Source organism: Hydra vulgaris, chromosome 14 (genome assembly GCF_038396675.1).
Source record: "Hydra vulgaris chromosome 14, alternate assembly HydraT2T_AEP".
Lineage (NCBI taxonomy): Eukaryota > Metazoa > Cnidaria > Hydrozoa > Anthoathecata > Hydridae > Hydra > Hydra vulgaris.
The window spans coordinates 9,247,214-9,273,986 of NC_088933.1; positions in this window are offsets into that span (position 1 = coordinate 9,247,214).

Here is a 26,773-nt window from a genome sequence, read left to right on the forward strand (position 1 = left end):
GACATGAAACTCTTGAAAAAATGATTCACTAAAACACTAACTCGGCAACATCGTTAGCAATAGTATGAAATGATTCAGAAGCTTATAAAATTTCCTTTACAATTTATTTAAAATGAACTAACCTATTTTCAGGTGCTGCAAAAAAAAACTATGGCACAAAAGAAAATTTATCAAAAAAGCTCCTTGAAGTCGCACTTTCTTCATGGTTTAGTAATGTTCGTGATAGAGGCAAAGGTGGCCAAAAAGAACGTGTACCAGTTAATGCAGCAGATAACACCTCAAATATATACGCGTACACACAGATGTAACACTTCTTTATTTTATTCAATAAAACATGCTTATGTATGTCTTTGTGTTTTAAACTTTTCCGTTACAACTTATGTAAATAATACCTCTGCCACAATTTAAATGGTCATTTAAATTATTTAGAATAAACCAAACATTAAAATATCAATATTTATTTACAATGATTGTTTAAAATCTACATTATTTTAGAGTTTGCTAACAAACTCTAAAAAATATAAATTATAAACAATGTAAATTTAAAAAAAATTCAATAAATTAAATCTAATTAAAACACATCTGGGAGAAATCTGGGTTTAATTAGGGGTAAAGAAAAAAGCAGCCGAAAAGTTTTTCGTTTTTTTTTCTCCCAATATGGTTCCCGTGTAGATCCCGCGGCCAAATCCCGTACGGTTCCCGTTTGACATCCCAGATGTTTCCTGTTTGGTTGTGCTTGCTGGGGTATATATATATATATATATATATATATATATATATATATATATATATATATATATATATATATATATATATCCCAGATATAAACAATCATTGTAAATAAATATTGATATTTTAATGTTCATTTTAAATAATTTAAATGACCATTTAAATATTTTAGAATGAACTTAATTTAAATTTTAAGGTTCATTCTAAATAATTTAAATGACCATTTAAATTGTGGCAGAGTTATTATTTACATAAGTTGTAACGGAAAAATTTTTTAAACATTTAATTGAAAATAATTGAAAACATATTTGTAATGAAGAAGAAAGTCAAATGTGTCAATGTTAAAATTACCTTGATTGACTGAAGTTTGTCGGTTATAAGGTTAGTGAAAAACAAAAATGTGTTTTACTGAAAACTAAATCAATATTGCGAAATCTAAGGAAAGGTGGAAAAGACCGTGAGTGTTATTTATTTATGACATGTTTGTTAATATGCAATTATGTATCTCTCACTTTAAAAAATAGACAAAATCTTTTACTGAGTTGAAAGTTTTGGTTGGATGATCTCTCTAGGAATTTAAATATAAGCTGGAATAAAGTGATAAATATCTTGCATGTAAGGATGTTGGAAATGATGATTCCAAATTGTTTGATCGATTTTAGAACTTATGCATGATTGTAAAGAATCAGTTAATAATTGTGATAAATAATTTTGTAAAAAACTAATGGCTTATGAAAAACGGGCCGATTATTTTGAAAGTTGCAAGATATTTTTTTCTTACTGAGTTATTCAAATGTCTCAGTTTTACTTTAGTATTTTTTTACTCGCATTCTTTCTTTAATGCAACAGTCATAATAAAGAGACAACTTACTAGGTAACTCGGTGAATGTTACGGTAACCGTACAATAAAATTTTAATAATCTTTTATTTAGAAAATATCATGACATATTTTAGAAAGATCCTGCATTCTTTAAAATAGCTTCGCTAATAAACCTATTAAGACGCTAAATAAGAATTTCAGTGTAATTTACTGAGTTAAAATTTATTTCATTAACTTTATTTGAAATTTAGTTTTACGAAATATAAATTATGTTTCAAAAGTGATTATTTTGTTAAAAATGACATATGTATTCTTTATATGAGTGATGTGCTTAAAGTAAGAAAATGTCCCTTTACATCAAAAAAGATTTACCAAAGTAAATGTGATTGTCAAAATTGATTATTGATTTATTTGAAAACTGCCAATATGTTTGGATTTAATAAGAAAAAAGGTTACTTGTTCAACGTATTGCTGCAAATCATTTTAAAATACCAAGAAAAACAGTAATTAGGAGGCTGAAGCAAAAACATCTGATGAGACCAGGTAAGCAGCCTATATTTTCAAGAGTGAATTACTACTTGACATGATTTACAGTGAGATTTAAGATTTACAGTGAATTACTACTTAAATGTAATAAAAAGAAAATTTAAACAGTATATTGTAAAAATGAATATTTACCTAGAATCATAGATTGTTTTTTACGGGAATGGAGCAACAGTGTGTCATGGCAAAATCTTTGACTAATTGGAAATAACCTCTGAAAAAAAAGAAAACTAACTTCTTTACAGGTGGAATAGTTGAGGAAATAACCCCCCTCCTAAAATTTTGAACAAAAGATGGATCTTCTCAGTCTCAAAATTGTTTAATGGTGGAAAATACAAGGAAACACTAACAAATAACATTAAAGTTTGCTTATTTATAACATGGAAATTTATTCTTTAAAACAATTCTTTTCAGTTTTAAACCATATTTTCAGCTACATGAAACATTGTTGCTGCAGTGAAATAACCGTAAAAAGGGGTAAAGAAGCGGTTATAGGCAACCCTATTTTACGACCTTATCCAATTTCCTTTACAGCGCCGTTCTTTTTTTCAATTGATTTTGTGCTAATTTTTCTCTTTGCAGCGACACTTGCCATAGCAAAATGTAAACAAAACAACCTTTATTATCGTATTCCAACCCACGTTAGCACAACTTGCTATAAACTATTGTAACATCGAAATCAATTGTAATATAAAACTTTCAAGTATTGTTTACATTACAATGCAGGGTTTAATTAAATCTTTTCAAATATTGAGGGAAACCTGACTGCGCAATTAGCTTGAGGGCAAAAAGTTAATGGACGAAAATTAATAAATTTTCCAATAATTTAAATTTTAAAGTTTGAGTTACTGGAATTTTAAAATGTCGGAGGTTCAAGTTATCTAATTTACTGTATAATTTTAAAATTTATGTACAAAAATATAAAGCTGACATAACGCTTACATAACGGTTAGTGAAAAATTTAGCGTTATGTTTACCGTTAAGTTAGCAAAAAATATGTCGTATGCGTTATGTTCCCCAAAATTGTTTGTATTTTCTTTTGTCTAAGAAAGGCAATATGTTTTACCATTATGTTACCCATTATGTTAGTTTAAATACATATTAATATAAAATCATAAAAACATTTCTTAATTAGCGGGATTTTTCGCAAATTGAAATACATATTTTTTTATAAGCAATAAGAGCGCTCAAACAACTTTTATATTAACACTGTTTATTAGAATATATTTAGTATATGTTTGGTTACTGGGGCTCATACGTTTAATATGGATTTGTAAATAATAGATTAATAAGTAATAAAGAGGTAAAAAATTTTATAAAACTATTTTTGTGAAGAAACGATACAAATAGTAGAAAACAAATTTGATATAAAAATTCTTCACAAAAATATAACATTTCTTCTTAAAAATTGTACTATAAAATAATAAATAAGTTTGTAAATAATAGCTTAATTTAGATTTTAGCGTAATTTAAACTTTCATTTCTTTGCATAAATTAAGTTTTTTTGTATAATTTAAACTACAGATCATTTCTTTTCATAAATTTAGATTTCTGAATAATTTTAACCTTCATTTCTTTGCATAAATTTAGTTTTTTTGTATAATTTAAACTACAGATCATTTCTTTACATAAATTTAGATTTCTGCATTATTTAAACTTTCATTTCTTTACATAAAAAAAACTTAACTTATTGAAACTGATAAAGTTCTTGTGTAGAAACACGCCACTATTAAAATGTCACACCCAAATGTTAAAAAAATAACACTTAGAACGGCAGCATCTTTTAAAATTTAATAGTATTGCTAATAAAATATATTCACTTTCATTTAATATTATTAAAAAATGATGTCATATTTTTATTCATCTTTATTTTAATATTATTATGAGAACACTGCACGTATATGTACATATTTAATGTATAACAAATTGTTTAGTTCTTTTTACAAAGTCTCTGCTTTGAATTTGTTTTTTTACTATTTGCGTGGTTTCTTCACAAAAATAGTATTAAATAAATATATAATTTTTTTACTATATTGTAAACAGTACTTTTTTAAGTGAAATATATTGATTGATTGAGTTTTAATTGCTTTAATAACAGTTATATCAACACATGTGTACTAAAAGTTTTAGCTTTTTGTTCAAAGCAATTTATCATGTTGTATTGATATTTGTATATTAAGGTAACAAATAAATGCATTAACAAAAATAATTTTTTTCTTTATTATGCTCTCAACCTTGTATTTGGTTCTATTTAATGAGAAAATGATATTTGGAAATTTTTGGTGCAATATGTTGATATCTAGGGGTCGCTCAGCCAGTTGTTTAATTTCGCAAGATTGTGACTCACACAATTTTTCGTATTTTTTATCACTTATAACACCTATTCTACTAATTATGTTGAGAATATTATCAATATTTTATTATTTCCTAATTTTATGAGCCATTATGCATAATACACTTTTTTATTTTTTTTGTATATTTTATTATTTCCTAATCTTATGAGCCATTATGCATAATAAACTTTTTTTATTTTTTTTTTTGAAAATTAATAACTTAAAAATAAAATAAGTCGGCTGGATTTCAAAAAACCCACTGTACTACTTCATCATCCACTTAAGTTATTGCATCAGTATTGTACTGCTGCCGAAATTAGTGCATCATCCTGTAATTCCCAAAAGGCTACATAAGTTCAGTTAATTGAGAATTGTTCAAACAAGCGCAGCAAAGAAATGGAAACAAAAGAGCTAAATAGAAAAGAAAAAAAAAACGTGTTTAACAGTCACAGACCCAGTTTTGACAGAATCAGATTCCTCTCAGGGTATTGATAATGTTGATGACTTTGTTCCATCAATAACAAAAAAACTGAAAAAGAGGTAACAAAATAGATAAAAAGAAAGTAATTACTACAGCATTTTGTTGAGCTCTTGATCGTTTGGAAATTTTAAACCGTTCTGGTTCTTTGGTTTTGTTTACAATTTGTTAAGGGTTAGGTGCCTAAAAATGAACGTGTTTCAATATCATATGAGACTCTTCGATGTCCACGTATTGAAAATCTTAAAGAAGTTGCAAAAAGAATCATTTAAAAATTAAAAAAAAAAGCATTCTACTCTATTAAAGCCAGCTAAAAAAAAGGCTTGAAGATAAAGGATTAATGGATACAATTGTGAAAATGAACTTAGATGACTTTGTAACAAATATATCAAAATATGTATTTAAAGTGCTTGGAATAAATTCGACATTTACGAAGGATCATTGCCTAGAAACATGGAGTACAGTAACCGAATACCAGGAAACATACAAAAATGTTAATTCTATGAAAGTTGTGAATGACACAGCCGAAAGAGGGGTGAAACTTGTTTCAGATTACATAAATATTTTGACAAAAGTTTCATGGAATTTCATATCGATGCCCTTCCACACTTTGTAAACCATATTGCAATTTGTTTTACAAACTGTGGAAGAACATTGACGTCGATTTCCAGATATGCGAAAGTTCACAATTGTGAAGGCATTAATGAAAACAAGTGAACAATTAACAAGTGATAACAAGTGAACAATTTGTATCAATATCTGAATGAAATAAGCATTAAATTTATATATAAAAAAAATAAAACATTTCATCCAAAAAAAAATTAAAATAAATTCCTTTTTATTTTCCGTTGACCCTAAAATCTGATAAAATCAAGGTCATTGAGTAACCCCTAGATATCAAAATATCATAATAATTTTTTGCAAAGTTTATTTTTTAGTTAAAAGGAACACAATAAAGGGTTGAGAGTCTAATTTTGAACTCTTTTTTTTTTGTCACCCTAATGTATATATATATCATGTCTATCTATCTATCTATCTATCTATCTATCTATCTATCTATATATATATATACAGGGTGTTCAAGATAAATTTGACATATTTATAATTGATTATATTTTTTTGTAGATTAGAGGTATTAATACACACTACAGATCATTTAAAAGTTTGAACCCTTCTTCATTCATATACAAGTGTCAGAAAGGATGGATGACTGGAACCCACCTGAATCATGGAAGAGAATAACTTGCATCATGATGATTCGTGCCGGCCATCAAAATAAGGATATTATGACTGCTGCCCAATGCTCCCTGAACACAGTAAAAACAATCAGGTATGAACTTGAGACTTGCAATGGTGACTACGAGGATGTAGTAAGAAGAAAGATCTTTAGCAGACGATCTGATTGCGTTCGTACAGCAGAATTCCTCGCAAGTCTGCAGGAACAGGTGTTGAAGAACCCTGGCATTGGAATTCGAGCTTTGTCACGTGAAATAAATGTTGCATCCTCTGGATGCTTGTATGAGTAGTAGCGAAGGTCTTCATTGAGTGCAAGCTTCATAGTAGTATATATAGTATATATTTATATATAGATATACATTTATATATATATATATATATATATATATATATATATATATACATATATTATTTATATATATATATATATATATATATTATTTATATATATATATATATATATTATTTATATATATATACATATATATATATATATATATATACATATATATATATATATATATATATATATATATATATATATATATATATATATATATATATATATATATATATAACAGCAATAACATGAATAATTAATTGCAATTAATTAATCAGGTCATTGTTTTGCAGTTTTAGGTAAAGAAAAAAAAACTAAAAGTAGCTTAAAAAATTGCGCCTCTATTGCAAAGAGAGGATTAGTTTAAATTAGAGTTTGAAGCCATAAGAGTTCAATTGTTACCTTAAATAAGAAAAATGGAAAGTGAGAATTAATGTTATTGTCTTTGGAATGTACCAAAAAGAGAATGGAGATTGATACTAAAATCTATAAAGAGTGCGACTCCGATTTGGCTAATGATCTATTTAGAAAAATAATCATAAATGATATATAATCAAAAAGGTTTATCATTTTTTAAAACAGGAGCAATGCACTAAGCAGTCCTGTTTAAGTAGAACTAACCACCAATGCAAATGAGGTAGACGTTTTGAAAGCTGCTATTAAGCTGAAAACATTTAATAACTTTTAAAAAGTACACATTATTATGGATCAAACTGAGGTTAAAAACAAAGACCTATTTATTGACAAAAACAAATGCAATAGAAAACTTGCTATAGAAGGAACTATCAACAAACCCTTTTCGATATGTTATTCGAGGAATTAGAGTTTGCAAAATCTGCAACTAGTAAATTGATAAGAAAATACTGTCATATGTCTTGCTGGTATACTAATGCAACAGCTAAACAACATATTTGACAATTGATATTGAAGTTAAGCAATCACATATGTAATAATATGTGAAACATAGAAAGTGAATAATTAACAACAAATATTCCGAGTTACTTTATTTCCAGACAAACAGACTAATTAATAGGGAAAATAGAGTATGTATTTATAGTCATGAAAGCATCAGTTCTTTCAATTCGATTAATACCCAGCAAACATTTTCCGTTGTTTTGACGTTAAACTTAGGTCGATTTTTTCGACGTCTTTCTTTTTACTTAAAATCGACGTATTTTTGATGTCAAAATACAGACATTGAACCTGTTTGGAACGCCGCTAATCAAAGTTCAGTATAATGAAGGTAACATTGATGTTCCACCTTATATTAGCGTCGATAGTTAAAATAAAAAGGATTAATAGTGATTACTTCAACGTTGTATTTTTTTTTAAAGGTCTGATAAAGACGCTGATAAAGACCATATAATATCAACTTTGCACATTATTTCAGCCTAAATTAGCACACAAAAATAATAAAAGAAACTCAACATTTAACTTTGAAGGTATCATTTTTCAAATGTTACTTATAATTAATAAGTAACAAAAGGTAAAACTTAAAAAAAAAAAAAAAAAGTGATTATTTTAATGTCGAAATTTTTTTTAAATTTGAAAAATGTTTTTTATCATTTAATACATATTCTAATTGTCGTCAATGTTGCAATTATTGAGACATGGATGGAAATTAAATACTTTCAATATTATTGTTTTCACATACACATACCACGCGAGAAATTTTGTTCAATCTGATTGTCTTTAAGCACAGTTCACAAATATAAGTTTTAGGTATAAAATGATATGACCCCGTAAGTTTCAATGGATCTAGGTCACTAATGTCATACATTATGAAGATCTGACTTTAAAAAAATCTCATGTGTGGCCTTTTTTAGAAAATTAAGTTTGAAAATTTGCAAAAATTTCATAATATTTTTTTAAGATTTTTAATGGTGTAACTTCTGTAATTAGTATTTAAATCAACAATATGGTTGATAATACAAAATATTTATTATTATTTTTTGTTAAATATAACAAGACTACAACATTTTAGTTAAAAAATCAATGAAAATATATCCTTTAATACTATATTAAAACTTTGACAAGGTTTTTTTATTACAGGTTATTACTACTAAACACCTCTGCAATTCTCTTGCTTCTTGTTAAATGTTTTTTGTTCATTTGGGAAACATTGAATCTGTTTATGACAGGCTTCATTTTAGCATGAGCTGATTCAGAAGCCTGCTCTGCATACTTCCAAGAGAGTGCCCAGATCTGGAGATAAATTCTTCTAGGTGTGCTGTAATAGCATGTACTTCTCAAGTGACAGTTAAATCTTTTTGAAGATACTATAATAAAATATCAATCAATTTTTTTTAAATTATGCTGTTTATTGAAGTGATATCTTTATCAGAAAAGTATTTTGTATAAAATTATACAAAATTTTTGTATAACATTTATAGTGAAACACCCATGTGCTTGCACAGACTAATAAAAGCAAAAAAGTACATTTTATATTCTACCTCCTTACAGTATTCTTGGGTAACCATGTAAGATTGCGTGAATGCGTGAATGTCTTCTTTGTAATTGGGATCTAAACTGTTTCCAAATGTTCCTTGAACTACCACGTGGAACTTTTGCAGCGGTTTTAATAGAGGTAATAGCTCTACTGGCAAAATATTTTCTAGCTCATCGCACTGTTCTAGGATCCGTTTTGAAGTATTTCCTTTATAAGTTCCACCATGATATCCTTTTCTTAAACATCCCAAGCTTGCAACCCACATCTCTAACTCGGGCCACAATTTGGTTAGGAATGATGACATATGATTTACAAGGCCCATCAGTATGTGAAGTTCTGGCAAAAGTATAACATCTAACACCAACTTGGATTTGTTATCTTCCTTAATCAAGCATGGCTTCACAACATTCTATGTAAAAATAATATTTGTTAAAGTCTGATAAAATGCAGAACTTTTTAAGGCAAAGTATTATCTTTAATGTTTATTATTAACATTACCTTGGAGTCCTGCATCCTTTTGTGTGGCGATCCAGCCTTGCAATATAGTATATACCAATCATCTAAAGATCTCAAATTTCTGAGATCTCCAGCAGCAATACTTGATGTACCTTCACACCAGGCACAGGAATGTTTTCCTCCATGTGCCTAGAATAATTTATATAAGGTTCATGATTTACATTTTATCAAGTAGTACACGCATATACTTGCATGTACTACTTTTAACATTACTTGAACACATTTATATGTGTTCAAGTAATGTAAAAAATATAAAAATTGGATTATAATATATATATATAGTACCGAAATTCCCAACAATATATTGATGAGTTTGATATCTGATGCCAGAGAATATTTGCATTCATGCAGATTTATGCTTTCGACAATCTGCAATAAGTTATGATGGGTCTCTTGTAAGTTATCTGCATATGCAAGAACAACAGAACCATTGATCCCAGAGTATGTCCCTCTATCTCCCATGTCATCCTCTCTCTCTTTTTCAGGCTCAAATATGTTACAGATTACTTTCAATGAACCTCCACCTAAATTGAACATTAGGGAACATTTTACTAAATACTATATTTAAAGAGTGCTAAACTTTTTTCTATGTCCCTAACTCTTAGCTTTGGTTACCTGAATCAATTCCAACTCTGACAAAGGTACAGTAGTAACTTTGCCCTCTGAAATCCATGACAAAGCTGAGAAACTCTGTAAGGTCTTTAATATAAGCAAGGTCTCTTGAAACTACCTTTGTAAGCTTATTGTTTATCTTCTCTTCAGCTTGAATTGTCTTAACAGCATAAAAATCTGAAAGGATCTTGCTCCTCTCGTCTAGTTTTGCCTCCATGAATGACTCAAATTTAACACCGCATTTTCGAAGCCCCTGCAACATCTGCTTATTCATATACTGACTAAGTCCTAGTTTGTTTATTAGAGGCTGGATCTCTTCAAATTTTACTTTCTTTTTTTGTTCAATTTGTTTGCCAAGGACTACAGGAACTAAAGCTCCTCCTGTAATAAAATTATTACCTGTTCTTACATATTTGAAAATAGCTGATACTGAAAACATGAAAATTGTTATTTCACATGTTATTTATAGTATATTAGATAGCAAACCTAACCTGTTGAAATAGTGATCTCTTCTCCAAGGTTTGTCTGTGAAGATGTATAGATGTTTTTGAGCAGAGTTGAAGTAACTTGCTGTTGTACCTTTGATGATCTGCTACTTAGGTGGGTTGAAACATTTACCTCCTCCTGCCCAGGAGAACATTTGTGGGGTAAACCTTTACCAAGGTTACAAAAGCAGTTAGGGCATAAAATAAGAGGTTTTTCTGACTTTGACTTTTCAATCCTAGCTTTAGTTTTCTTTAGTATCCTATGATCCATGGATTTTGCCAAAGAACAGACTGTACACTGTATGACACAGTCTCTTCCAGACTTGAAAAGCATTAGGTCCGCTTGCTTCCAGTTTTCAGTAACATTTATTGGAATAGGATTATTGGAAGCCAGCTTGTACATGTATGATTTGCATGATGAACAAATTCCTTAGAATAAAACTAAAGTTATGAATTCAAAAATAATATCTGTTTTTACAAAGTACATTGTTGTGAGGGAGCTGTAAGAAATGTTTTCTTAGAAAAAATATTTAGTTTAATACATATTGAATCGTAAAAAAAAACAACTGTCAAAACACAATATTAAATTGACTACAATACTTAACTTATTGCATTTAAAGTTTTAATGTAAGTTTTACCTGTTGGATACTCAAACACATGTCTTGAATAGTTGGGATTGATATGTTCTAAGCATGGGGCATACTCAAATTTTTAGTATGTTGATACTGGTAGCAAATGAGGATGACAACCCCTCCCCGATCCCTAACTGCCCCCTTTCTAGAGTTTCGTCTCCTTACATCGTAAATTTTTTTTTTGTTCTATCATAAAGAAGATCAAAATTCATCGACAGATTTCAAATTTCATCAAAAAATCTCTTTTCGTTTAAGATTTATTACAATGCAAAGCCTAAAATTACCCCCTGAAATAACCTTGAATGGTCTCAACTTTTAAACGAAAAATTTTTTTTTGATGTAATTTGAAATTTGTCGATGAACTTTGATCTAGTTTAATATAAAACAAGCAAAAAATTGAAAAGTGTTTTTTAGAACCATACCCTAGGGGGGATTTGGGGAATCTTCTCGAACACCACAAAATCATGCCCATGCCCCATATTTAGATTTTCAGAAATATTTGTGATAGATTTATCAATTTTATTTTTTAAAGTTTTTTAAAATTTTTGTTTAACATTAAAATTTACAGACGGATAAGTAATTTTTATTACTTTCTATTTACATTTTTATTGAAATAAAAACAAAGCAAAGCAACCTTTAATTATTAACAATTAGTAACAAGTTAGCAGTTGCTAATTGTTAACAGTTGCATAATTACTCTTTGCACGCGTTGATATACGAACTGAAGGCACGTTTTTAGCCATTATATTGACATGTGTTTATAGGCATTGTATTGACATTTGATTGATATCACCGATATCAATCAAATTAAAATGATATGGAATGATAAAATTGGCATGATATATCATGCCAATTTTATCAATCCATATCAAAAGTTTTTATTTGAAGCATTCATTTAAAATGCCCAAACATGCAAAAGAACATAGTGATTTTGTAAAAATTTTTTGCATTTGCTGCTTCAGGAAAGGCACGGATTTAAGACCAATAAATAACCTTGAAACAACTTATTTAAATCTAAACAAAAAGAAAAATGATTACTCAAACCTTATCAAAACTATATTCTGGAAAGATTATTCAAGCAACTCACTGTCTCTTTCGGAAAGACTGAGGTTAAGAAACCTTTCTTTTCTTTAGATAAATTGAACAAACTTCAATTAAAACTACACTCCAGGTAAATTTTTGTTGCTTAAAAATACTTTTAAAAATAAATTTGTTATGAGTTTAAAGCCAATTTTTGTAATAACTTTATTATGATTTATACGTAATCGCAACATGATTGAAGTTGCACGATTTCTGAGAAGTGAGGCAGGACGAAAAAGTGTGACATCCGGTTTCAATATTAAACTAATTGAGAGCAACGAAATAATTGGAAATTTATTCAATTGTGATAAACTCCCATTGCTATTAAAATTAAAAGAAAGCGAAGAGGTAAGTAAACTATTTCCAAAAAAATTATTTTATAGCTAGATTGCAATTTGTATTATTCATTTTGATTTTTTATGAATGTATAGTTGGTAGAAAAAGATACTCCTATTGTGTATTGCAATGACATTGAAGAATTCGCAGCAATGGTACTTCATCACAGAAGTCAAGAAACAAATGATGTTGATATCAAATTAGGTGTATATGGAAGGCAGGGATTTCTAAAAGTTACACTGTCAATAACCCTAAAACCAGAGTTAAAAAATAATAAAATTCCAGAGAAACTGAGCAAGAGTGACGGATATGCGTGCAAAGATTTTAAAGATTCAAGCGTCCACAAAACTATTATATTGGCCATTTTGCCTTCATTGAACGAAAAATACCATAACTTGCGGTTAATATTGGATAAGCTAAACATTTCATCCTTAGATTACACAGTATCTGAAGATCTAAAGATTTTGCTTCAAAGGTTGGAAAACAAACTGTAACATCAAAACACCCTTGTCCGTATTGCATGACGTCATCTCCTGACTTTCAAAAAGCTGATCATTATACTCTAGAGTCTTTGTGTACATTGTACGACCAATAGATGGCTGATGGCGCAAATTTAAAAAAAGCTAAAAAATACACTCATGTTGTTAACTCCCCTTTATTAACAGGCAACAAAAACAAAAAAATACTTGAAAAGCCTTTTTTTTCATGAATAAGAAAATTTTTTATTAAAAATTTTGAAAAGTAATGAACCCATAAATGTTCCTTGACTAACACTCAACTTTACTACTCTTTCTTTTGATGTAAACTTCCAATAAAAACCAACTGCCTTCTGTTTGTTAAATATGAAGAAGTTTTTCACAAGCACCATTGTTTTTGTTGTTGTTGTAAATAATGCTATGTGCGTAGCTTTTAAATAAAATTCTTTTCTACATCAAGTAAAGTGACTGCAACAATTTTATTTGATTTCTATAGCCCGTTATCATATTGAGAGTTTTTATATTGGTATATACTGCATTGCATCCCTTTTTGAAGCCGAAATGAAGATTTTTCTCACATTGATATATGATAGCCTTTTAAAATATTTTTGATAATGCTGACAATATACTTATTAGCCTGCAATCCTCCATAACGGTTTTATTTCCTTATTTATAAGCAGGTTTTATCATAGCTAGTTTTAATTCTTGTGGGAAACATCCACTACTAATAGAATAACTGATCATTTTTCTTAAAAAATGAGTGCAACCTGATATGCAATGTTTAATAAATTTATTACTTATTACATTAAAACCACAACTACTTTTTAAGCAAGTATATTAACAATTTTTGTAATTGATTTATTAGATACTGACTTTAAATTCCAAGTAACATCGTGAAATGGAAAATATTTAAAATAATTTAAGAGGTTAAAGTTGTTTGGTTTTAGCTCAAGCGAAGCATCAGTGAAGCGATTTATAAATAAGTTCGCTATTTCCTGTTCCGATTTAATCAAACAGTAATTTTTGAAATTTTTATCGAATATTCGCCTTTAGAAGATCTATAGCGGGCATTGCTTAGAACAATCCAAGTTTTCTTACAGACTCCTTTACAATGTATCAGCTGTTGCCACTTGGATATCGATAGTTTTTTTATATACTTCCTTTTATTAATTAAAAGGAACTTTAAATCATCTCTACCATGAAATATTGATTTAAAAGGTTATAGTAGTAGTTATAAATTTATACTTTTTATCCCATAACATTTTAAGAGTAAAAGTTTGTTTGTTCATGTTTGCTTTGGCATAAAGAAGGGAAAATTTAAGACAATAAAAAGAAGGATTTCAACTACAAGTTATATTTTATTTATTGAATACATTAATTGTCATTAAATCTTTATTCTAAATGCAAGTTTTAAATAAAATTAATCATACAGCAGTTTTTTTATTATATTGGTCACTCTAGATCAAAAAAAAAAAAAAAAAAAAATTATTATAAGAGTTTTACTCCTGAACAAAAAAAATAATGAATGTGATCACAGTTCTTCATTCAGAAGTCGAGAGCTCCACTATTGTCAAAAAAAACAACTAGACGGGTCTATCTTCCTGAAGAGTTAAATATTACTAAGATGTTTGACCTGTTTAAAACCAAGTATGAAGTGATAAATTGTTGTATGAATCTTATCGAAACATTCAAAACTAAGTTTAAATTTTCTTTTGGATACTTTAGGACTGACAGTTGTTCTAAATATGATGAGTTTAAAATTAAAATCAAAGCTAAAAAAATTGAACTATATTTTAACTCAGAATGTAAAAAACTTAAACAACAACTAGATGAAATAGAAATGCAAAAAGTGCAACGCAGTAACATGTTAGAAAACAAAATGCACGGTTCGGAGTGGAAAAGAAATAAAATTTTTAGTCAATTGAGTTTGATTTCCAAAAAACCTTAATTTACAAAATCAATCCACTAAAGACTTTTACAACAAAAGAAAATGAACATTTCATTCATTTAATATTTATGTTTTGTCATGTTATAAAGTTTTTTTGTATTGTTATAAATAAATAAAAAAGGAGCTAATGAGGTAACTTCAATGTTATATGGTACTTTAATGAAACATTTATTCAAAAATAATCAATCTGCAGAGTTATTTTGCGAATCATGTGCTGGCCATAATAAAAACTATAAATTAATTAGTTTTACGGATTTTCTTATTCATGAAAAAAAAGCTTTTCTTTTTCATGAACAAGAAAATATTTAACTAGAATATAAAATTTATTAAACATTTTTTAATCATTTTTATCTTTTATTTTAATCTTCATTAAAATAAGTTTTATCAGTCTGATAAAACTTGTGCATTGAACTTGTGTAATGAGAATGATCTACTATATCAAAAAATGATCCCTGATAACACAACTGTTAAACCTTATGAGACAGGTAGAAAAAAGGTTATTAATTTTGGTCTTAGGCATTGTTTACACATGACTTCTGAAATTTTATTTTATAGAAGGCAGAAACCTCTGCTGTTAAAATCAAAGACAATAAGTTTTGCTGCAGAACGTAACGCGATCAATATATTCATGAAAGATTGTTTGATTATAGTTATTGATATTCTTGAAAAAGTTTAAGTTGATGTTCCTTTCTTGAAGCACTTAGTTACTTCAATTAAGAGTAAATCTTATAAAAAAAAAGCTGATTTTCTTTTAGAGATGAGATCTGAATTGTGGTAATGTTGTTTAATCAAGTAGCATTAGGACATAAGGATCAGGAAAAGGTTTTAAGTGAAGTATGAAGTTGCAAATTATATATATCCCCATTTGGTAATTTTAACTGTTTTTTAAAAGAGTACAAAGTAATTAATTTTTTTTTAATGAAACAAATTATTGGTTTACCATTTAAAACAGAATTATAAAAAATTCCTTTTTTTACGGTATCCAATTAATTTTATTGGTTTTATATATGTTCATAGTTTGATATCTCTAAAACATATTATATATTTAGAATGTCAAATGAGTTGATTCGTAAAGGAATGCGTCAATGTGATATTGTTCTCTTGCTTAATGTGCCTAAGCAAACTGAGTCCAAGGCTGTCAATCGTTTCTAGGAGCTCGGCCACGATGGTCGCCGTCCAGGAAGTGGTAGAAGACGTACCGTCAACACGTCCGCCAACCGCCAAATCATCAGGAAGCGAGTTAAGCAAAATTCGAGGGTCTCCATGCGAAAAATCGCCCGTGAAACCGGAATAAAACGTGAATCAGTGCAACAAATGGCAATAAAGGCGCTTAACCTCATGCCTTACAAGCTCTAAAAAGTTCAATTGCTCACCGATGAAAACAAACGTGTGCGGCTCCAGAGATGTCGCCAACTCAAGCGTCGGGCCGCTGCTCAACGATAGGAGCGCATCATGTTTACGGACGAGAAGCTGTTCACTGGAGAGCAGGCGCAAAACCACCAAAACGACAGGAGCTGGTCCGCTGAGGCTCCCGGCACGTCGGCCATTGTCGAACACCGCCAAAATCCGCAGTCCTAAGTTAGGAGTCCGCCACATAAGTTAGGAGTCGCTGAAGCAATCGCTGCGCCGGGAATGGGATTGATTGTCGCCAGAAAACCTGCGGCCCATCGCTAAAAATTTCAAGACGCGATTGGGTTTATGTACCGCCGCGGGAGGAGGCTACTTCGAAACCGGCTGAGTATATTATTGCGGAAGGTCCATGTTGTTGTTATTCATTGTTGTTTTACTTGATTTTTGTTGGTTTATTAAAAAATGATTTAAAATGTTTGTCTCTGTCTTTTCTGGTTACCCTGTTTTATATATATATATATATATATATATATATATATATATATATATATATATATATATATATATATATATATATATATATATATGTACAAATAGTTTGAAATATCAAAAGAGAGTGCTCAATGTTCTTAAAAAAACAGAGCTATGATGAGTCTTACTAGATGAATATGTATATATATATATATATATATATATATATATATATATATATATATATATATATATATATTTATATACATATATATATATATATATATATATATATATATATATATATATATATATATATATATATATATATATATATATTTATACATGGATATTTATCGACTTTTAAAATATTTGTAGCTATTATATTAAAATGTAGAGGACAGTAAGATAGTCATTTACATTTAAACGTAGCTCTTTAATTTTTTGAAGAATCGACCTTCAGAAATTAAAGAGCTAGGTATTGACCTTAGCTTTTTTAAAAAGTGCAGCAACTGAATCCAAATTAATAGAAACAATTTTATATTTATAGTAAAAAAGCTTTAGATCCAGATAAAGCAAATGAAATTAGGAAAAAAAAACATGTGTATGAATGAACCTAATAAAATGAAAGTTGATGATGTTTTCGGCCTAAATTAATTCAATGTGATTTATCCGGTAAACATTATCAGATAATCAGAAATAGCTCCTTATCACAAAATACAAACATCTGTCGGACTTTTCATAAAATTTCAATTAAAAAAAAATGCTTCCCTGATAACATGATTTTTTCAGAAACATCTGCAGTTTGCTCCCTTCAATATCATTTTACTCACACGCTGTGTAGAATCTTGAATCTAAATAGTTGCAACAAGATATTTTCTAATTAAAGATTTTAAAGAAAGGCAATATTTATAGGACAAGGACATTATTTATATGTGCGACATATAAGGACAATATTTATATGTGGACAATATTTCTCAAGGACAATATTTATATGTGCGAGAACTATTTTTTAGCAGACGATTTGAAGATATTGACAAGTAAGAATATTTTAATATATTTAGTTATTTAGATTTGCTTTTCACTCAGTATTATTTAATTCCAAAAGCTTTGTTTTAGAGGAAGTCGGGTATATTTACTTAATTGAACTATTTCTAATTTCAGGAGCTGTAATGAAATCATTACTCAGAGAGGCTTTATCAACTGTTAACCTACCTATAAAATCACATGAAAAAGAAAAAAGGTACCTAGAAGACACATAAGTATTGTAAAAGATATTGTCCTATAGAAACGAATAAATAATTCAAGCTTAACGGATTGACTGAAAAAAACTCAAAAGTTAAAACTTAATAGATGGGAGATGACATGTAAGGAAAATAATATCAAATTTTAAAAATTATTGCTATTGTATTTGCCACCAAAGTATGAAATTAAATTGGATATCAGTTTTGCGTTCACCAATATTGTATTTAGATGGCTCTTGCCAGACACTCACTATATCTATAAATTATACTCACAACAAATTGTAGTGTTGGAGTGACCATTGAAAATTGAAGTGACCAAACGAAAAGAAAAAAACTATAAATATAATCTAAATATAAACATATATAAGCAATGTATGTATAAGCTTTTAACAAAATATATCGGTTATTTGCATGAAGTTTAAAGTTTAAGTCTTACTTTGTTTGATTTAATCTTTATACCTTTTCTTTAAAATTTTACTCCAAACTTTGAACATTGTTCTTTACAGAACAATGTCCAAACTTTTGTTAATTGTATCTTTTGCCAATGAAAATGTAGAAATTAAAGTTCTATAATTTTTGCTAACAAATTAGGCTTAATTTATTTATCTATGGACACAAATTTCATATCATCCACAATTGCATTGTAAAAACTTATAACGTTAGGATCTTTTAATAGGTGTTTTTTTAAACTCTTAATTTCAATATTCCGGAGGTTAGCAACAGAAGTTTCACATCTAAAATGCTTTTCAGCTCGCAAGAAAATCTGATAGCATTATATATTGGTTTTAAACCCTCACTGTTTTGGGCGTTTATTAACTTCTCTGAACTTCAAACTTTTTTAGTTGTTGATGCAATTATAGTAAAAAATAATGCAATTATAGTTTGATTGTTCTGGTTTTGGTAATTTTTAATTATTTTTGCATTATTAAGTAGATTTCTTACTACATTATAATAATAAAATGTTTTAATCCATCCACTATTTTTAATCATCTTCACTTTTTTTAATCATCTCACTTTTTTTAATCATAAAATTTTTTAATCCATCCACTTTACATGTTTAAATTTCTTCAGCTTCAATTTTCTTTAAAGAAGACTTTGAAATAGTGAAATAATTATTCGCATCACTTTTTTGTAAATCCTGTTGATACAGGTTTCTCGAGATTACGATGTGTATCTGAAAATAGAACAATAATGCTACAGAAGTTGGAAGAATATTTTTCAGCATTTCCAGATGATTTTAATTTTTATGACATTTTTATTATTTCATCAAAAAAGTTTGCTATTATTTTTATTCCAAAGACTCTTATTTCTGAAATAACTTCTTCAGGATAACACATATTTGTACACAAGTCAGCTTTAGTTTCTGCAACAATTATTTTTATATTTGTGATAAAATCATTATAATGCATATCTGTTTGACTCTTTGTGGTATGTTTGTCTTTAATGTTAAGTCTCCTTTTGTTTTATACATTTTGAATTCGTATATTTTGCAGTTGAAGTCTCCAATATCGGCTATCTAATATATATTAAAAATGTAAGATTATCAACACTAAATATTCAAAGATTCAGTAACTTTTTAAAACGTTTCTTTATTTGACTTTATTATTTGCGTTACTTTTTACACCGAAATAAACTAATCTAGTTAAATTTAAAAATTATTATTACCTCTAATATTGCATTATCAAAATATTCTTTCAAATCTAGATTTAATTCATTAACAGCATTAACATCTATCTTATAATAAAGTGTTTCACATGTAAAAAACCTTATAGAAAACGACATTTTAAAAGTTTATTTTGCACTAATTTTAATCACTCACTACCAGTGGGGTACGAATTGGCGAAATTTGCATTAAATTTATATAATTGCTGACGCAAAGGCTTCTGGAAAGTGAAGTTCAACCAGATTGTAAACATAAACACTAAATACTAATAAAAAAATACAATATATACTTTGCTATTGCATAATATAGTTGATTTTTGTATATTTTTATATATTTTTCCTTTCAATTATTTTAAGTTGTCAAACTATAGTATAGAATAATAAACAATGTCTGCTGGATTTTGCGCAGCTCCTAATTGTCAAGATAAACGAGGAAAAAATGTTGATAAAAGCGTGTTATTTTTTTGCTTTCCAAAAGAAAAAAATAGGTTAGTATCTATTTTTTTATTAATATATATATATATATATATATATATATATATATATATATATATATATATATATATATATATACTCATAATATTATGTAAATATATGTATTCATAACTTTTTATTTCAGATGAAAGCAGTGGGTTATCAATTCTCGACAAGAAACTTCATTAGAACTAAATAAATCATATGCTCTATGCAGTAACATTTTGAACCAACACAATATTACCCAACAAATATTGGAGGCAAAAGAGCAATTCTAACAGCAATTTCAACCCTTTTTGATGTACCAAATCCTCCTCACAAAATTTTTATTAAAAGAAAAGCACCTTCAGAAAGATTTCTTCAGTCACACAAAAAAAGTAAATCATTTTCATGTGAGCAGTCTGTAAAGTTACCAGTTTTTGTAAGTACAGACACTACCAACTCAGAAGAATTAAAATTAAATGATAAAGCTAAAAAGCAGATTATGAATTTTCAAAAAGTAATCAACTTAAATCGTGTTAAAAACTATCGTTTAACAAAAAACTATTATTTTTAAAAACACATAATAAAAAATGCAATGTATCTATTGAACATATTTGTGATCTTGCAAAGAAATACCTTTCTGAAAACCAGATTAAATTTTTTACAGTCAACTTAGAATGAACAAGCGAACAATACATGGAAAAGGTGGACAACACATGACAAACTAGTTTCTCTACGCATCTTGTATCATAGTTTACAGGCATTTTGTATTTTGAGGCAATTTTTTACTTTGCCAAGTAAGACAACTCTTCTTGTTTTATGGTCAAAAGCGTTTGGAAACCTACAGCCTGGATTTTCTGCAAAGGTTTTTGCTTTAACTCAAAATGCGAGTCAATTATATGAATGTCAATCAACACAACTGTTGCTTTTTATTTGACGAGATGTCTCTCAAGCAGCATACTGACTATGAAAGAGTCATCAATACCACATTATTGGTATTAATGAAAATGGGAAACCATTAAATCATGTTTTAGTTGTAATGGTTCGGGGTATTGCAATAAAGTGGAAGCAGCCAATTGCGTACTTTTATAGCAACAACTCAGTTCAATCAGTTTATTTATCACAAATAATATTAGAAGCTATTGACAAGCTGATTTCAATTGGACTACATGTACGAGCTGTTGTTTGTGACCAAAGTACGACAAATATTTCAGCTTTAAAGTTACTTGGGTTCATTAAAACAAGACCGTATATATTGCCTTCCACAATTCAAACAAATGTATACATAATAGTTGACCCTCCACTCTTGATAAAAAGTTTTTGAAATAATTTAAGTAGACATGATTTATCTACAAATGGAAAAATTGTTTCATGGAAATACTTGCAGTCTTTTTACAATATAGACAAGCAAAATCCAGTTCAACTTGCTCCAAAGTTGACAGACAGCCACCTTGAACCTGGACTTTACTATCTATGAGAGTAAAATTGGCAACACAAGTTTACAGCCACCAAGTTTCAGCAGCTAGGTCCCGATGTATAATCGCAAAGCTTTTACTACCTGTGGCTTTGGCAACATGTAAATTCATTTAAAAAGTTAACACTTTTTTGATATAATGAACTCTAGAAAATTAAAAGCAGAAAAACCGGCTAGGTGTGCATTAACTAAAGGAGAGACTATGAAAACCTTGGAAGATATTAAAAATTGGATTCCTCCATGGCATTATGAAAATGCTAGAAGTGAGATTAGTATTTCCAGTCACTGGGGACTTATAACAACAATAAACAACATTATGAAATTGTCCAGAGAGTTGCTTGGTGAAGATTTTCATTTTGTTTGCACATCAGATTTCAATCACGACTGTATAGAGAACTTATTTTCGATTATACGTAGTAAAGGTGGCAACAGCCAAACAGCCAACAATTTGGCACCAAGGTGCCAACAGCCAAACAATTTAAGTCTGCATACCAAAATGTTTTACAACTTACTTCTGTTGAACAAACAAAGTCTAATACAAATTGTGTTTCAAAATCAGATTTCACTGCAGCAATATCGTTAGAATCATGCCTTAATTTAGTAAATGTACAAATTAATGTAGCTAATAATTCATTATTTGATAAAACAAAGTTAACTCACATAGGCATTGTAAAACCTTTGATACTAATAAAGGATTTGAAATTACAAATATGTTCCGAAACTGAAGAACAGGGTTTATGTTCTCTTGCTGGCAGGCTAATTAAAAAAGTTTCTTTATGTCAATTATGTAAAAATACTTTATCTCAACCATCTGTGGTAATTTAGATGAATATGTTTATGCTAAGCAATATAAAACAAAAAATCATTCAGTAGAACCAAATTCTTGTTTGCGTGAAGTTGTGAGAGTAATGGAAGCCATTTTCACTAAGAACATTATTAAAATAATTGTTTGCAAAAATATAGCAGGAACTATTATTAAAGCTGTCAAGAAAGACTGCAATTTCGTTTTTTTATACAACCTTCATCCAAAACATGAAAATTATTTTGAGAGAAAACTTATACCCTATTTTGCTGATATTCGAATTTATTACTTCATTAAATTTTACAATCGTGACATAGCTCCATGATATAAAAAACGCTCTAAAAAAATGGCTCGTATTACTTATAAATAGTAAGAGATTATATTTAGTTGAAAAATGGGTATTTATTTATTTATAATGTACTGAATTGAAATTATAAATTCTAATATCCTCAAATTTTTTATATTATATATAAGATTAGGAAAATAAAAATAACAAAAATATATACTAAAGTATTAAAAAACAATATTGAAAACATAAAAATACTAGAAGGAATGTTTGAGTCGTATTATACTAACAGGGCTCAATAAACAGTTCATAAAGCAGTTGTATAATTTTAAGCTGCTAAATAAAATATCTAAATATTGAAACATTTACAAAACTATAGAATTATACTAACAGAGCTCAATAAACAGTTCATAAAGCAGTTGTATAATTTTAAGCTAGTAAATAAAATATCTAAATATTGAAACATTTACAAAACTATAGTATAGTCTCATTGTAGATCTGTTAAATTTTTTTTTTTCATGTTTAGATGAAACCCTGATTGCTGTCTACCATACAGTTATATTATAAACTTTCTAGCATACTTTAGAGGGTAGTTAAGAATTGAAACGTACATACATCGAAAAAAAAAAAAAACTCATTTAACTAATACATTTACTTCGTTGTAACAATGTAAATTGTAACAATGTAACAATGTTACATTGTTTAAATGATTGTTACAATCATTTTTACATCGTTTGTAACCAGTGTAGCAATATAACATTTTGAAAAAGCTGTAATATATAAGTAAAAAATAGCATGGCATCTAATTTATGTCATTTAATGTTTATATTTTTGTTATATTTGAACATTAATAATGAAATTGAATGTTATTTTTTATTGCTCAAAATATAACAAAAATACAAGCTTTAGTTTAAATTGGTATAAAAAGCTTTTAACTAACATATTTCAGCGTTTTCAAAATAAACCATTTAGGTTAAAAGTAAAAAAAGATTGTTAATACATCTTATTAAGGCATTATTGTTTAAAAATTAGTTAAACTATCTTTACAAAATATTATTCTGTCAAAACGTTTACACATACGTGTTATTGTTTACAAATCTGGCTGTACTAGACATCCCAGAATCCCCGTTCGCGGAATTACAAGAAATCGAGCTGGTCGTACACCACTGCTCACAACTTTTTCCGTACTGTTCAAGATAAGGCTTTAAAATAAGATGAACCAATAGCTTTTCCAGATCAGGGTGCATTTCTATTGACTATGATATAACAGTAATGCTCAGAGCATTACTATAACAAACTCTTTGTACATTGTCTAAATTTTCTTTAATTAAAGACGATTCTTTTAATCATTGACTTTATCAGAAGTAAAGGGGCCCGGTAATAATTGATAGCATAAACTTAAAAATTTTTTTTTTCCTTGAATTAAAATAGTTATAATAGTAATGCTCAGAGCATTACTATTATATACTCTTTGCTGATGTCTGAACTTTTTTGTCAAGATTCTTTCAATTGTCGTTTTTATGAAAAGAAGGAGGTAACAATTTATGAGATAAATTTGAAAAAATTATTAATTAAAATTCTATGAATTAAAATTTAAAATAGTTATAATAGTAATGCTCAAGCTTTTTATTCATAAACTCTTTGTTAATAACTGAACTTTTTTTTATTGAAGATATTTCTTTCAATCGTTATTTTTATCAAAAGGGGAGGGGACGGTTAATAGTTATGAGAAATTTAATAGTGTACCGAGTAATCACGCCTGATTACAAGTGGGAGACGTTAAAAAAAGATTTAAAAAAAACTTATGTATTATGCAAACTAAAGTTTTTTAATTTCACTTCTTCAATCAAATCATAATTAAATATGTTAAAAATCGTTCGACTGGCTTTCCGTATTTAGGTGAAACGTATTGAAAAACTATACTCAGTTGCTGGAGTTGAATCGACAAAAACTCTAAAATAGCGAGTAACTAAAATCTCTTCCATAATGTGATGTCGCATTTTTTTCCCATTATATTAATCAACTCCTCGCATATTATATTTGGTAAGATAGATTTCCTTTACCTTTATCCGCATATGTTTCTATGTGATTTTTCAAAAATGGAAAATTCAAAAATTTCAAAACTGAGTAAAAAGTTCTAGCAAACCCAAATATTTCTCATTATATGCTCGCTTGTTACACGAAAAAGGCAAACCTGGTTCAGATAACGTTAAAATGGCTGGTATAAGACGTTTCAATACTTCTTTCCAGTAATTTAGATGCGTTTGAAATTAATTTTAAGGTGTGTCACACCCAACAAAGCTTTGTCTTCTACGAATATGCATTTTCTATGAAGAGATCTATTTTCATGTTGATGTATTTGAAAAATATTCTTTCAGTCATTAAATCCATTGCTAGTGATTTTGTTTGATTTTTCTTTAGAAACTAAAAGTTTACAAGTTGAAGTAAACAAATACAAACATTACAATTGAAGTAAACAAATACAATTAAAACTGATAAGTAAAGAATATAAAAAGAAAAGAAAAACTAAGCTGTTTCATCGACCACTTCATGTAACTTGAAACATTTATTTTGATTTGTTACTTAAAAAACAAGCTATAAATATTGTTAATTTGAACATTGTCATCAGGATTAAATAATTAAGTCTTTTTTAAGATTTTTTTGTTTAGCTGGTTTTCATCAGCATCATTAGCCTCACCAGGTAATTAATTTTTTTTGCCATTTTTTACTTGGGTAAAATATTTTTAGCTATAAATAAAATTTCAAGCAAGTTATTAATACCCAGATTTTACTTTTTACTTTTTTTAAATATTAAATTAAATAAAAAGTATTTTTTCTACATGAGATCTAAGGCAACAGATTGGTAAGCAAAAGTATATCATATATTTTTTTTATTGTGTTTTTTTGTTAATTTATCTCCCCAACGCCAAGAAGGCTGTTACAGTTAAGACTACTATAATTCCCACTCTTAAATTAAAATTCTGAAGCACAAACTTTGCAAAACAAGGCCGTTGCGCAGAGAAACAAGTTAAGTGCAGTACTACCAGGGACAAAATGGGGTTCAACTTCTTGCTTGTAATTTTCTACCACTAAACACCATTACCACATAAAGTAATTATATTAACCAATAAATAAAATAATATACTTACAATATAAAATTGTACATTTACCAAAATATATCTTTCAAAGATATATATTTAAGATATAAATGTCCCACTTTTGTTAAGTTCTCGTTCAAAGGCGAGTTGGTGAGTTATACATACTGATTTCATATTTTCAACACTTTGCGGTCCAATGTTAAGCGTGACAGGGGATCATAAAGTTGTCGTTGCGGTCATTGTTCCGTGCCACGGAACATCGACTAAGTTGATGTTTATAAAGAAAAAATTATCTTTTTAAGTTAACTTGGACAATTTACTAGGTTCAATTAGTAATACTATAGTGTGTTTTCAACTTAGTGCTTTTCAGTATTGTTTTTTAACTGTTTAACCTTACTTATACTTTCATAAATTTTTATAAATTTATTTACACATGGCAAGGGAACGTTATACAACTGAAAAAGTATTGAAGGCATTGGATAAAAAAAGTACCGAAAGCGACAGTGAATACACTTATCGTAAATCTGAGACTGAATTCTCAGAGATATCAGAGTCAGAGGAAGATATATTGAACTAAATGAAATTGATGAAATGAACCTGCTTTGAACATAGGATGGATCAAAGTAGTGCAAGATACTCCAGCATTTGAAGCAGTGCAATTCATAGTAGCAAATGTAGGCCCTCAGCATTTACTAAACTTAACACGTGAACTAGATTTTTTCAAGATTTTTTACTGATGAGTTACTTGCAGATATCGCAACCGAAACTAATCGTTATGCTAAATCGAAATTTGAAAATAAAAATTTGGATTTTCATTTAATTTGACATAAATGGAAAGATGTGACACTTGAAGAAATTGGTGCTTAATTGGTACTATTTTGAATATGGCTCTATATAAAATATCAAGTGTAAAACAT